We start from the raw sequence: 15077 nt of genomic DNA on the forward strand, positions 1-15077 counted from the left end.
ATCCTTTCCTGGTACCTGGACAATTGTAATTTGTATAGTTTATAAATTTACTCTGTGTTGGATCTGAACTGGATTAAATAAAGCTCCTTTTCCAGGTTTCTCAGCTGTGAGTTTTTATTCGTTATCTCGGTGCAATTGGTGTAAGAGATACAAGAATCATTAATCAGATCAGAAATAACAATCAAATAATGAACACATTCAAAACAGTGTTCTAAAAAAATGCTGTTCTGTATTTGCATTTTTTAACTATTTATTTCTACATGTTTTGTGGTTGAAGTGTTTATTTGTTGCTATAAAAATACAGTTCAAAGTAAAGAGTTCATAAAGTCACAGAATCTATTGACAAAGTTCCAACAACTAATTATACACAATAGACACAAATTCTATGTATCTATAATGTATCTGCCTATCTATTGATTCTATTTCTATTTTTCTTGTCAGTTTAAATTCCGAGTTTGCGCACATCGTTAAACGTCTTTTCAAAATAAGAGCTCCGTCACATAAGTTTTCTGCTAGTTTGGGAAAACTGTCGACTTGTTCTTCTATATTTGAGTCTATTACATCCAATAATATGATCCAATAAATGATAAATAATAATAAAAAGAACCCCCAGAACTCCTTCCGTTATACCATCCTGCCTATTGTGTAAATGTATTTTTTATCTTTGCAGTTTTATTGTGATGTTCAGGCGTTTCCTGTCCGCGGTCAAAACTAACGGGAGCGCTTCCGGGTGTCACTTCGATGGTCGTCCGGGTTGTGTCCCCGGAGGGTGAGCCGCCGCTCGGGCTCGGAGACCCGGAGATGATGATGATGATGATGATGAAGATGAAGATGAAGATGAAGATGATGAAGCCGTGATGGAGTTAAACCACAGGAACAGCAAAGTGTCGGACAGAGTTTGAGACAAAGAGCGGGAGGAGGAGCGGGGCCGGTTAGCGTTGGTTCTCCGGCCGGAGTCGCCTCTCGGGGGGCTTTTGTTGATAAAAGAAGTCCGGGGCTGGTGGAGGTCGGTCGGTCGGCTGGCCGGAAAATGAAGCTGCTGAAGCCGAGCTGGGTGAGCCATAACGGTAAGCTGTGCAGGAATCTGCCGGTCCAAGTTCGGCTTTTGTTTGACTGAGGGGGGCGAAAGCGGTAAGGAGGCACGATGGAGCCGGCGGGGGGGGGCACTTTGTTGGACTTGTTTGGCAAGTGATTATTCCCCCCCCCCCCCCAAAAAAAAGAGTTTTACTTCAACAAGTGAAAACACACATATTTGTTGTTTTTTTTTTTAACTTTATTGTCATTTAACAGTTTCACTTCTTCTACATTCCAAATATTTAAATATTTGCTAACATTAGCACGCTAGCTCCCCTCTCCTGGCTAGCCCTGACGTTAGCTAACTCACCTGCCAAATTTCGTCCAAGTTGGTTTTCTCAACGCGACTTAATGATTTTTTTACACGTTTCTAAATATGTAGAAAAGCACTCATTGTGTGATTTTAAGGTGTCAGGTAAATGAGCTAAACAGGAGAGAGGTGGCTGTTTGTGCAGGAATCCGAGCTGTCAGTTTGGAAAGTTAACCGTCAGACAAACGGCCTGAACAGAGGAGAATTTTATTTATTTTAATTATTTTTAAAAATAGTCAGTAACTTCAAATGTTCTCAAATCATGTTAAAACAACAACAACAACAACAACCAAACAAACTAACCCAAAACGAACACAAAGAGCCAGAGATGTGTTCAAACATATGTCAGGCCCAGACAGCGAGATGAGAAAGATGAAATGGGATGACAAACTGAATCAAATGAGAAACATGTGCACACAGTATATTTGGTAAAAAAGGAAAAAAAGGAGGAAAACTATTACATTTGTGATGAGTTTGTTTGGAAATTGTCCAACAATGTTTTGTGCAGCTGATAATTCAGTTAGTCAGGACGGACAAAGAAAGCGGCCAGTTATTAACATTGGGGACAGAAATTGAAAATCTTTTATTGAATTCTCCAATTAGTGCAGCTGTGCACGTTAAAGGATTTTATTTTGACAGTTTGTTTAAATCCGTTAACATGAGCTGTCTGTTTTTTGAGCTCTTTAAAGAAATGAAAAAGCCAGAACAAAACCTCACAGTAAAATGACGTAACAGAGCTGCAGCTAAATGTTTGTATCATAAATTAATCTGTCAGACATTTGTATAGTTGTTAAATATATGAGATATAATCTCCAAATCTACATTTAATTCACTTGTAAGGACATCAGTAAAGCTTCAGTACAATAGAAGAACTTGGTGTCAGGGTTAATTACTACACAGAAGGTTCTAGATCAGAAATCTAAATCTAAAATTTAATCACATTCAGCTTGTCATCATCTAAAGCCCAAAACAGCAGCAGGAATCGGTTAATGGACTGACAGAATTAGTTTCCATTGACTCAGTTTGTGATTTGCTTGCTGCTTGTTACGTATTTTTATCTCCGTATTTTACCCCTTGAACATTCCCTTCCCATATTCTTTTTGGAGGGAAGGCAAATATAGGTTCAGTGAATGTATATGGTGCAATTAATCTGTATTGTATAACTACATAGAGGAGAATTAAATATATGATTTTGGTCAAAGTTATTAACAGAACCAGGAGAGGACAGAGCGCTTCACATCACATGATCTGACTCAGCTGTGGAAAATCACGAAAATCTTCAGGGATTTTCTGTCAGTGTTCTGAAACGTGTCCCAGTCCGTTTTCCCCTTTGCTCCGGCTCTTGTGTTATCTGCAGTATCAGTCTTGTGTATCTGATTTAATTAAAAGTCATTGACTTTTGCCTCAGTTTGTTGTGTTTCACAGGCAAACCCATATTTTCAGTTGACATTCATCCGATGGAACGAAATTTGCAACTGGTGGACAAGGTATCAACCGGTTCATGTTGTCTTCATGTTGTAATATCCAGTTGTTGTTTGGAAATAAATGAATCTTACTAAATCTCAATACAGCAACTTTGACCATTTTAGATAGTTTGTGTAACTTTCCTCAAGACGTTCACTGAAGCTCATAAAATGTGAACATCAGCTATATACCCATGTGTGGGGATTTAAAAATCAAAACCCAAATGCCTTCTATCTGTCACTAACAAGATAACAGAGGTGTTCTTTTTTTCCCCTCACTTCTTCTCTTATTCTTCTTCTTTTTAAGGGGAGGATTCTGGGAAGGTGATGATCTGGAACATGGCGCCGGTCCTCCGAGAGGAGGATGAGAAGAATGAGAATATTCCCAAAATGCTTTGCCAGATGGACAATCACTTAGGTGACCTTTTTTATCTGTGTTGGTTTTTCTGTTGAATGCAGAAGTGGTTAGTTAATGTATTTGCCAGCACAGCATGTGAGCAACACAAATCCTCCTCCTGCTGCAACACATGAAGGAGGAAGTACTCTGTGGCCTTTCAGAATAAGGTTAAATTAATTAGAAAGGTCCCCCTGTTAACTTGTACCAAATAAAACCTGGTGTAATAGCTGAGATTTATATCTTTTATTATATTTAATCATATTACATCTCAGAACTGTCGTCATTATTTGGTTCACATTATTGTTCCACAAATGTAAAATTCCTGTTAAATTATTTTTCTGTGAACAGCAGAGAGGCAGAAACTGCTGCTCTAAAACGGAAGGCTGCTGTTTAATCTTTAATATTTCTTATTTTTTAATCCTGAAACACTTCAGGAGAGTTCATTTAAATAAGTTTATCTGTTCTTCACAAACGGTTGCATCTGTCCACCACAACAGACAACCTCCTCAGGGCAACCATCACACAGGCTGTATGTATGATCAGCATTAACACAGGTGTTTGTCTCTGCAGCATGTGTGAAACTGTTGCGTTGGTCCAACACAGGGCTGTACTTGGCATCAGGAGGAGATGACAAGCTGGTCATGGTGTGGAGGAGAGCGGCGTAAGTAAACGCACAAAACACAATCACAGCGTGAAACTATACATGATGCCTTTACTGTCCCAGGCCAGTCTCGGCTGTTTTCAGTCCACGTGAGACATTTTGGGGTTTATGTGTCTTTGTGTTGAGCTGGTGGTGATCGTGTCTGTTGGTGCAGATTCATCGGCCCCAGCACAGTGTTCGGGTCCAGCAGTAAACTGGCCAACGTGGGCAGTGGAGGTGTGTGACCATCTTGAGGAAACACACTGGAGGTGACGCGCACACAGTATCATTAACTGATAGCACCTCAACACTCAGGCCCTGACTGTGTGTGTATGTGTGTTTTGTGTTTGTAGATGGTGATGGACGTGGCGTGGTCTCCTCATGACATGTGGCTTGCCTCCTGCAGCGTTGACAACACCCATTGTCATTTGGAACGCCCGCAAATTCCCAGGTAGGAAAGTTCACCGGCGCCATTAGCGCCGTGCGATTAGCGTCATCGCTTAACAACTCATTGTTAAAGAAGAGTTTTCATCTGAATTCTCGTGTCTCCAGAGATGGTGACTTCTCTCCGAGGACACACTGGGCTGGTTAAAGGTCTGACATGGGACCCAGTAGGGAAGTACATTGCGTCCCAGGCCGATGACCACAGCCTCAAAGTGTGGAGGACGGTGGACTGGCAGATGGAGGCCAACATCACCAAACCCTTCAGTGAGGTACAGAAACAGTCTGCTGTGTTGATGGCACACATGTTCTTCTACACGCACTTGATTCCTCTCTCTCATCTATTCACGTGTTTCTTCTGACACTTGAATAATCTTTGTGTCTCAGTGTGGTGGGACTACTCACGTCCTACGTCTGTCCTGGTCTCCGGACGGCCAGTATCTGGTGTCGGCTCACGCCATGAACAACTCCGGCCCCACTGCTCAGATTGTGGAGCGGGACGGCTGGAAGACCAACATGGACTTTGTGGGCCACCGTAAAGCTGTCACGGTGGTGGTAAGGCTTGCGTTTTTTTGTTTTTTTAAGACGTACTACTTCCTCACATCTGTCCGTTCTCTGATGGATCTGTGGTCTGTCTCTACAGAAATTCAACCCAAAGATCTTTAAGAAGAAGCAGAAGAACGGCAGCTCTCCTAAGCCCAGCTGTCCGTACTGCTGCTGTGCCGTCGGCAGTAAAGACCGATCGCTCTCTGTCTGGGTCAGTTCACAGATCAGCTGATTTTAACACGACCAGATATGTTCCAAACTAAAGCTTTGTGTCTGATAGTGTCTGTTCTGTCTCCTCTGCAGCTGACCTCACTGAAGCGCCCTCTAGTGGTCATTCATGATCTTTTTGATAAATCAATTATGGACATTTCATGGTGAGTTAAAACAGAGACTGTGTGGGATAAGAATCTGCCCTGAATCTCATGATATCTCAGCTGATTCTGATAACTTTGGACTTGCTTTAACATACGATAGTAGCATCACACACCCGTTAATTATATGATTGTTTCATGTCAGCACTTTGACGGAACGTTTGACTGCAAAAGTCGTGACTTGTTTTTACACTGTGAGGGTCTTTAGTTGGATTTATGTTTATTTTACATGAACAACCTTCACATATTGAATTTTCACGATGCAGAATAATGTTGAAAATAGTTGAACATCTTTTATAATCACAATCTGAGGAGAAATACTTTTTGGAACAGCAGGGGTTGTGAATTCACATACCCTGAATTTGTTATTCATGAACTGAGTATTGGGATCAGAGGTAGTGTTACTCTGTGTGTGTCAGGACTCTGACAGGTCTGGGATGTTGGTGTGCTCAATGGACGGCACCGTGGCCTATCTGGATTTCTCACTGGACGAGCTAGGAGACCCGCTGAGTGAGAGGAGAAGGTAACACGTCTCATGGATCTGAATCTGACAATATACTGTCCTGACCTGGACTCACCGTTACTGTCAACCTTTGGCACTTAAACCAATAACATCAGGAGCGCAGGTTCATTAACCCCACGGAAAACGTATGATTCCAACAATCAAGCTGTCTTTCAAAAATGCTGTTTCTCCACTATAGTTCAAACTGTTTTTTCTCCTTAAACAAGGGAACTGGCACAACAATGTCTGATTTGTCTGGTATTGGAAACGTACTGTGGTTAATACATGTTAATGATGTTGCTGGTATGTGAAATTTGGATTAGATCTCAGAGTGACGAGATGTTTGAAAAACTCAATGTGGTGTTTTTAGTTTTCTGAACTACTATCTGGAATTGCAGTGAAAAAAAAAAACAAACAAAAACAACAACTTTAAGAGGAAAACACAAAAGGCAAAAAACCAGAAAGGCTTGAATGTGAGTCTAAGAGAGTTGGAGAAAACTATCTTTAAATGTTTGTTTTTGACTGAAGTCAAACTACAAACAGTTTAAAGTTTGATTTTTATTTCTCTGTGTTCGTTCAAATATCAGCAAGATTTTCAATGATGTTTTCTAACTCCTGGACTAGAGACGTCTTTTCTGCTGTTTGGGTGCAGTTCTTAAATCCAGTACTTCATCCGTTAAATCCAGATCCTAAATCAAATGTCTCTTCTCTCTCACTCTGACTTACAGAACAGCATCCATCAGAACATTTATGGCAAGAGTCTGGCGATAACCAGCACTGAGGCCCAGCTCTCCACCACCATCATCGAGAACCCTGAGATGCTCAAATACCAGCAGGAGCGACAGAACTCGGCCCAGGCCAACTCGGGACCGGCAGCGCTGGGCCCGAATCCTCTGCCCCCAAACTGAACAGCGTGATGAATGGGGAGTCCCTGGAGGACATCAGGAAGGTTGGAGGCTGAAGACATTTCACCCAAAAGCAGAACAAAGTGTTACACTGCTGGTTAACTTCTGGATCTTGAATTTATCTCACAGAACCTTCTGAAAAAGCAAGTGGAGACGAGAACGGCGGATGGCAGAAGACGAATCACGCCGCTGTGTATCGCCCAGCTGGACACGGGGTAGGTAAACATTTCACTGGTCCATAAGCTGGCACCTTCATGTACATGCTAGCTGAGTAAGAGGATCGCTCCCCCTCCTGTCTGCAGGGATTTCTCCCCGGCGCTGTTCAACAGCGTTCCAATCTTGCCTTCGGGCTCCTCCATGTCCAGTCAGCTCACGCCTCAGCTCAGCTCCGACTCCAGCCCAGGACAGGCTTCCTCTCTGGGGCTGAGGCCCAGCCACGACCCCCTGCTCACCTCACCTCCATCCAACAGCACCGCCAAGGGCCTGGAGGACAACAAGGACGGGTATGCAGGCTGACCAGCTTTCCTCGTTCTTCCTGTTTTGTTGTCAGGTCGTCTTCCATATTCTTATTCCCTTCTTCTTTCTGTTTTATTTCTCTCAGTGTGAAATCCAGTCTGCTGCTCACTTCTGCCTCCAAGATCGAGCCAATGAAAGCTTTGGACTCGAGGTTCACGGAGAGGTCAAAGGCCACACCCGGTGTCATAGCTGCCATCTCCTCCACGGCCGGGCTCACGCCTCTTGACAGGTCTCAGTATAGGTCAAGTAGAATGAGCTTATAAGAGCCGCGCTTAAGAAAAAATCGTAAACTGAGACCTTTCTTTGTCCGTCCAACAGGCCAAAAGACCCCATCATCCCCCCGAAAGACACCAAAACCAAAGAAGACACCAGCAGCGACAGCGAGGACAAGATGGCCGTCATCAACAAAAATCTGACATTTGGCAAAAGGAAACCGGACCTGCTGATGGACGGAGGGGAGGTGGTAGAGAAGAAGAAGAAGGGACGGCCCAGGAAAGACAAAATGGCCACCACCATCACCCAACCATTCACTCAGGTAGAGCTGAAGGGAAAACATGAACCAGAAGATATCAGTTTATCCCCGACAGAAAGAAGACGACTGATAGTGCTGTCCTTCATCTTCCTGTCAGATCACTCCTCCGGCAGAGCGGGAGACCATCAGGGTGGCTGCTCCTCCGGCCCCCGTCGCTGTTCTCAAACTGCCAACACCGAGCACACAGAAGGCGTTCAGTCTGCAGGTAGGGTGACTGTGACTGTCTGTTCACAGCAGGACACAGACATTTTTAAAAGCACTTCCATGATGTGGAGCTGTAGGGGAAATTATTCATTTTTCTGAACGCAAAAACTCAAAAACTCTGAAGGTGTCACGTTTGCAGTCAAACTGTTGGTAGAGTTTTATTTTCATTTTTGAAAATAACATGACACAAGAAAAAAAAAGATCTTCACAGAGACAAATAAAACAGACAGATTCTAAGAATGTAAATTCACTGAAATAGAAAAGGACAAAGAATATGCTGTTTGTGTGTGCAGGTGAGCATGGAGCCCTCTGTGTTCCTGGAGGTGGAGAATGAGGTGTCGCTGGTTGCGGGTTCGAAGCTCAGTCAGCTGCGATGCTCCAGAGATGGGCGGGACTGGGACACGCTGCTACCCAGCTCAGTGGTCACTGCCGCAGGGAGCAGGTGGGAGGCTCCGCCCACTCCTGTGTGCACACACATGCGCGCTTCATGTCGCAGATTCATAATTTAAATTATGTCGTTCTCCTCCTTCAGTGACATCCTCGCTGTCGCCTGCGAGGACAGGATGTTGTCGGTGTTTTCTTCCTGTGGGCGACGCCTACTTCCTGCCATCCAGCTGGGCACACCTGTGTCAGCACTGCATTGCTCCGCCCACTTCGTCATGGCACTGACTGCTGGAGCAACGCTCTCTGTCTGGTGAGAGTCCACAAATCTATTTGGAAATGTCATGATCATAATCATAAACATTATTATAGATGTTTCCATGGCGATCGATTGATTGGTGACAGAACAGCAGGAATGAGTTTGTGACTGAAGCAGTTGTGTTGATTTGTTGTGTGTCTGTGCAGGGATGTTCACAAACAGAAGGCCTTGGTGAAGAATGAGTCGCTGCTCACCATTTTAACTGGTGGGATGCTGCAGCATCTTACACACACACACACACACACACACACACACACACACACATATGAAACTGTCTGACAAATCAACAAAACAGTGTCATATTTTTTTCAGCCTCTTTAATCTCAGCACAATTCGTTCAGTCAGTGTTTCTTAGATTGTTAAACTGATGCTGGTTGAAAATATTCTGAAAAGAATCTTAACGTTCAACGGAAGCTCAAACGTAAACCTGCATCTCTATAATGACCATCAGGGGCGACCAGTCTATGGGAAAATGTCCTGACTGCTCCTTCAACGGTCCATTCAACATTTTATGTACCTGACTGTTTTCATCACAGACTGATTGGGACCGTTTACATCAGCGGTCATGTTGTCGTCGTCCCTGAACAACAGTGTGTGTTTGTGTGTTTGTGTGCAGGTGCTGACACCACAGTGTCTCAGTCTCTGCTGACTCAGCAGGGAGTTCCAGTCATCGGACTGTCCAATGGGAAGTCGTACTGTTTCAGCTCCTCACTGGAGACATGGTGAGACACTGGAGCTTTGTTGTGTGAATAAGATGGCTGATTGTGTTGTTGTGCAACAAGTGTTCCTGAAGACTGGCAGCTACTGCTGTGGTGTGACATCACAAAGACGGCTGGTTTTAAAGCTCAGTTTCTGAATTTCTCTGGACGGAGACCTTTGAGACTTTACTGGCTTGATATAGAACGTGGACCTGATTTAGGATCAGAGACCAGATGGACCCTTAAACTGTCACTTCCTTACCTCCTCTTACTTCCTGTATGGACTCAAACCGTCCTTTGTCCTTCTCAGGACTCTGATAGCCTAAAGGAGACTCTCTGTCCAGTGTGCTGACTTCAGGAGCTGCCTGTCTACCCCACGATGCACCTGTGTCCTCGGGGCCGTTGGCTGTAATGCAGGGACGCAACCTCAAGTACATCAATATTTACTCTCCTCCATCTTCCCCGAACATTCGTCATTGCTGACTCGTATTTGGGTAAAGGTAATAAAATCTGACTTGTCCCTCCAGCGCTGGTCGGCTGGCTTCCCGCCTCTCCTCCACACCGCACCACCTGCAGCAGAGTATGCATTGCCTTCCTGGAGAACCAGCTGCGTCTGCTCTGACGCTGCAGTCGGCGACGGAGTATCGCTACTGGCTGCTCATTTACGCCCGATTCCTCGTCAACGAAGGTACCGAACTGCCGTCGTCCAACAAATCTATGCTTTCTAACGACACAAAGTCTCGGGACTGAAAAGTTTGTTTGCGTCTTCCAGGCTCGGAGTATCGTCTCAGAGAGCTCTGTAAGGAGCTGCTGGGTCCAGTCCACAAGTCGGCCGCCACAGCCTGGGAGCCCACCGCTCTGGTACGACAACAACTCTCTGCTGTTTGGCTTCTGTAGTTTCATCTGCACTGAAACAAGCTCTTCATGTTAAACAATTCAGTGTTTTAAGCACAGAAATAAATCTGCTGGTATTTAATTTCATCACTCAGAGTTTTGGATTCACAGCAGACAGAAGAAACATTTACAAGATTGATATCAGGATTTAATTACTCAACCTTTTTTTTTTTTTTTTGAATCAGAATTCATTTTTTTATCCCCCATCCCAGCTCTTGTCACCATGGTAACTGTCTCCGCTCTCTCTGTGTTTTCAGGGTTTACGTAAGCGGGAGCTGCTGCGGGAGGTTTTACCCGTCATTGGCGAAAACTTGCGATTCCAGAGACTGTTCACAGAGTACCAGGACCAGCTGGAGCTGCTACGCAACAAATAACACAAAGACACACATTCACACACACACACACAAAGACTGAGGCTCGTCATGAAGCCACTTTGGTTTGTCCCAGCCCAGCTCGGTTCAGATGAACTCAGAAGCTGCTTCACTTCTTTTTCTTTTTCAGTTTGAACTGTCGTCTTCTGTCTTATCTCCTGCTCAGATTTTTTTTTTTCCCTGACCGTTTCACTTGTCGGAATGAATCATGAGCCCCAGAAGATGAACTGCAGATGGTCAGTGAGAGAAAGGTTACAGGTTTGATTCCTGTTGTGTCGTCCTCACCAGGTGAACGTCAAGTACTACGTTTGTACCAAAGTGATGCCTTCAAGTGCAGAATGAGGAAAACGAAGGGCCAGGGGATGTTTCTGTCTGAAGGGACGGCTCTGATGCCAAAATGTGAAGAAAGTGCAGAAAATGAATGACACAGAATTGGATTGTGGGAAATGGAGTCAGAAGGGATCTTCAAGTGGAGGGGAAAATGATCATAAAGAGGAAACAGCAGCCAAACTTTCCTTTTACTCTGATCAAAGTCCACCTGAGCCAACGTGGTTCGATAAAATCAAACAAAGATCATAAATCTGTTTTCGATCTGCTGCAGCTCTCGACCTCATTCGGGCCGCCAACCCTGAAGACTTCCCCTGACCTTCATCAGTGTCTGTGAAGCTGAAGATTGCTCAGACAGCAGAATAACGGCCTCTGACCTCTGATGTCATTCTGCTCCATGATGCTGAATCGATCTGTTGACTTTTCCCTTCAGACATTGTCACTGTAAATATCAGCTGCTGTCGGGGGGACGTCTGCGGTCACGGTTCCGTTAACACTAATGGCTCTTTAGATCCAACGCAGATTTTCGGCCGCTGTCCAATCATTGTAGTATCATGAAATCATGTGACGCGCCATCAGAGATGTGTGGTAGGTCTGTTTTACTTCCGTCTCCTGTAAATAAGCTCAAACACAACCAGGTCTTTTACAGACTGAAATACATCACCTCTGTTTATTTTATATCTTTTGCTGGGCAAAAAAAAACAAAACACTGTTTCAAAAATCAGCTTTTCAGGACTAAAAGGGGAAAAACTTTTTTTTGTTTTTTTGTTTTGACATCCACTAACTTGATATTTTAACAGATTTCAGTGAATCACACTTGTGTTTACCGTTTTGTATGTCTGCAGCAGTGATACAGTTGGTGTGTGTATATAAATGGAGTGTAAACGTAGAGAGCTGCTGAATGAACCTCCTTTCTTTTCTAGTCTGTACAGCTTTCTCCTTTTCTCGTTTGTTTGGGGGTTTTTTTTTTTTTGTTTTTTTTTTTTTTTTTTTTTTTGGGGGGGGGCATTAGTCATTTTTAAATGTTTGTACAAGGCAACTTTTTTCCTTTTGTTTGTTTCCATTTTTCTAATAAAAAAAATGAGCTGAAATTTTACTTTTGAGAAAAGAGATAAAATTAAATCAATGAGGAAGAATTGACCTCTGCTGTTTGCTGTCCTGCCTTTTTCCATTTGATGTTTGAAATAAAATTATAAGACGACATGCGGACCTAAAACCACAGATGGTCTGACCCAGTAGGAACCAGATTTGGAGAAGATGGAGCTGACCTGCTCTGTACTTGTCAGTCACACAGTAGCCCCGCCCCCTCCTGGTCTGTTTCCCTGTAGGTGGAGCATCATGTTGTATTGAAGACTGTAAACTACAGACTGAGACCATAAACTCATCAGTTTGATAACAGGACACATTTGGAAACTTCCCTCTGCTGGAATATCATCGTCATAACTGAGAGCTTGTTACTGATTGGACGGTGGTTTTAGAGGCGACCAACTGAAGCGTAAAGTTTGACCACGAGTGAGGTCATAATAACGATAATAATCATGTCATCAATCCTCTGTTAACGCCCTTCACTGGACCTACATTTGAAACTTTAAATAAGATTGAACACAGTAATCTGACTTTTCCCTTTTTGCAGATCCAAATCTTGGTTTTGGCCTCAGGGATCCACGATGAGCTGGGAGTCCTGGTCCTGGTTTTGTGATGAACCTGCTGCTTCAGTCTGACGTCATGAAGCAGCTTCCTGTCAACACCCAGACACTAAGTCAGAAGACGGTGAGTTCATCTGCTTCCTCAGAGACGTGACTGACTGACTGGAGCCAGCTGAGATGGACTCCTGTCTTCTGACTCTTCAGCTGGTTACCTGCACACTGATGAGCCTCCTCTGTGTCTTCTCTCATGGTGAGTTGTTTTAACATTTAAAGCCTCAGAGAACTTTTATGTGAAATGTCAAAGCTGATGAGATGAAGGTGAGGGGGTTCTTCAGTTCTTCAAACTGTCCTCAGACAGGAGACACTTCCAGACTCTGGGCTCTGAGCCATGCTGCTGAAGGACAGAGGGGTCAAAGTCAGCTTCAAGCAAACAGATAGAACAGGATTTATCCACTGAGCTGATCTGAGGACTCTCATGTTATGTACATGGCTGCTGCCTCCACTGAACAACATTTTCACTGCAGTAAATTAACCCCAAAACAAGTTAAATTAAATTCTTCCTGATGGATCGTGATGTCAGAGCTCAAACTGACAGATCTTCATTAATGACAAAATTTAATAATCAACAATAATCAGAATTATTTAAATTGGATCACCAGATTAATTAGGTTCAAATCAACCAAATCAATTAAATATTCCAACTGTCAAGTCTCTAATTTTTGCTTTATGAGCCGCTGTTATTTTGGCCGTCGACCATCTTAGCTCTCTGAGGAAGGTGGCTCTGGTCCAAGTCCTGACTGGAGAGCCTTAAAGCTTCACTCCATAAACTTTATTCTTAAACTTCCTCTGGAAACAAATTCATGAAATTCTTCTATGAAATCAAGAGTTCAGTTCTGGTCCCTGATGGTGATGCGTTTAGATGTAGCTGGAAGGTTTCAGCATTTTTCTGTGGTTTATTTTCTGTCAGAGGTGACGGTGAAAATGTCTGATCTGAAACCGTGTGACAACGACAACAGGGTTTGTGTTTCCGACACCAGAGACTGTGAGCCCAGACCAGCTGCCTCTGTACAGGTGAGACACACACCGCACACACACCGCACACACCGCACACACATTTCCTGTCTGTGTTGAATCTCTTTGACAAATTTGGATTCATCTGGTTTAGTTGTGTTTATTTATTATTAATATTACTATTATTTTGTTTTATTTATTTGGATCTCTGTGGTTTTTCTTGCACATCACAAACACAACTGACCAAAAACATTCACACATTCAGTTAAAACATTTCCGTTGTGTAACAAAATAGATTTCAGGCTGTTTTTTTTTTGTTTTTTTTTAATAACACACAGAGATCATCAAGTGTTTAAGAGCAACTAAAGGAACCATAAAAATTGAGGTAAAAAGTTTTCCAAGAGAGCAGAATAAAAAACAGACCATAGAAGAGACGATCTGTGACAGGTTCCACTAACTGAGGTTAAAATAAATGATTGCAACTCTAATCAGAGAAAAACGGTTCTGAAGATTTTAAATCCGGGCTTCAGGTTTATTTGAGGCCATTAAAAGAATGTGAAGTTCTGATCTTTGCATCGTGACGTTTTGCTGCAGAGACCCTGGACATGTCGTGTTTCTTCGTGACTTCTTCCGGCTCCATGACCTGTGACCTCACTCTGCACTCAAACGGCCGCGTGGCCTCCGACGTCACTCTGATCTTCACCAGGTGAGACACTCGACGCCACGCTTTAACATCCTGACGTCTAACTGATCCTGAAGCTGTGTCTCGTTTTTCGTCCTCAGCACGCAGAAAGTCTTTTCCTGCACGGCGCTCTTCCACCCGTTAGCTGAGTTGTACGTCACAGCCAGAAGGAAAGACCGCATGGAGGGCACTGAGACCTGGTCCCAGCCTGTCTTTGTGAGAGTCCAACAGGCAGGTGAGTGATCCAGAGACGAGTCTGTCCGACCTGTGATCCCTTCTCCTCACATTAACTCCTCCCTTCCTGTCCTTGTCTCCTCGTCTCCTCAGTCAAGGTCCCTCAGCCGGAGCTGTTTGTCCAGAACTTCACCGCTGACTCTGTCGTGGTGTTCTGGAGGAGCAGCAGAGAGGGCAGCTGTCGGCTTCGCCACAGAGTCCACCACGTCCAGACCTGGTCTAAGGTTTACAGTCGTCTTTGTCACCTCTGAGGGCCTCGAAATCCAAACCTTCACTGCTCAGAGTTCAGATTAATTTTACTCTCTTCGTGATTTAGAGACACACGTGAGACACCATCACAGATCCCCTCACAGTTAAACCCCACATTATAAATATGATGATTCAGACTGAGCTGACTGCCTGAAAAAGGCCCACACTTTGACATTTAGTAAATAAATCAAATGATGTTGGGAGTCCTGAAACTGAATCCAAAGAAGAGAAACAAATATCATGTAAATAAAAATATAATGACCTGTCCAGAAAACAAACACACTTTTATGTTCCAGTCTCCAGACTTAGTTCCTGTGGAAGACAACCAGCTCCTGGTGCACACATTCAGAGACCTCCTGCCGTT

At 43.8% G+C, this 15077-nt stretch overlaps 1 pseudogene; it reads left to right on the forward strand.

The window, feature by feature from the left end:
- The first annotated feature begins 757 nt into the window (after positions 1–757).
- Positions 758–11472, forward strand: LOC115048964 (protein HIRA-like; annotated as a pseudogene).
- The last annotated feature ends 3605 nt before the right edge of the window (positions 11473–15077 follow it).

This window comes from Echeneis naucrates, chromosome 9 (genome assembly GCF_900963305.1).
Source record: "Echeneis naucrates chromosome 9, fEcheNa1.1, whole genome shotgun sequence".
Classification (NCBI taxonomy): domain Eukaryota; kingdom Metazoa; phylum Chordata; class Actinopteri; order Carangiformes; family Echeneidae; genus Echeneis; species Echeneis naucrates.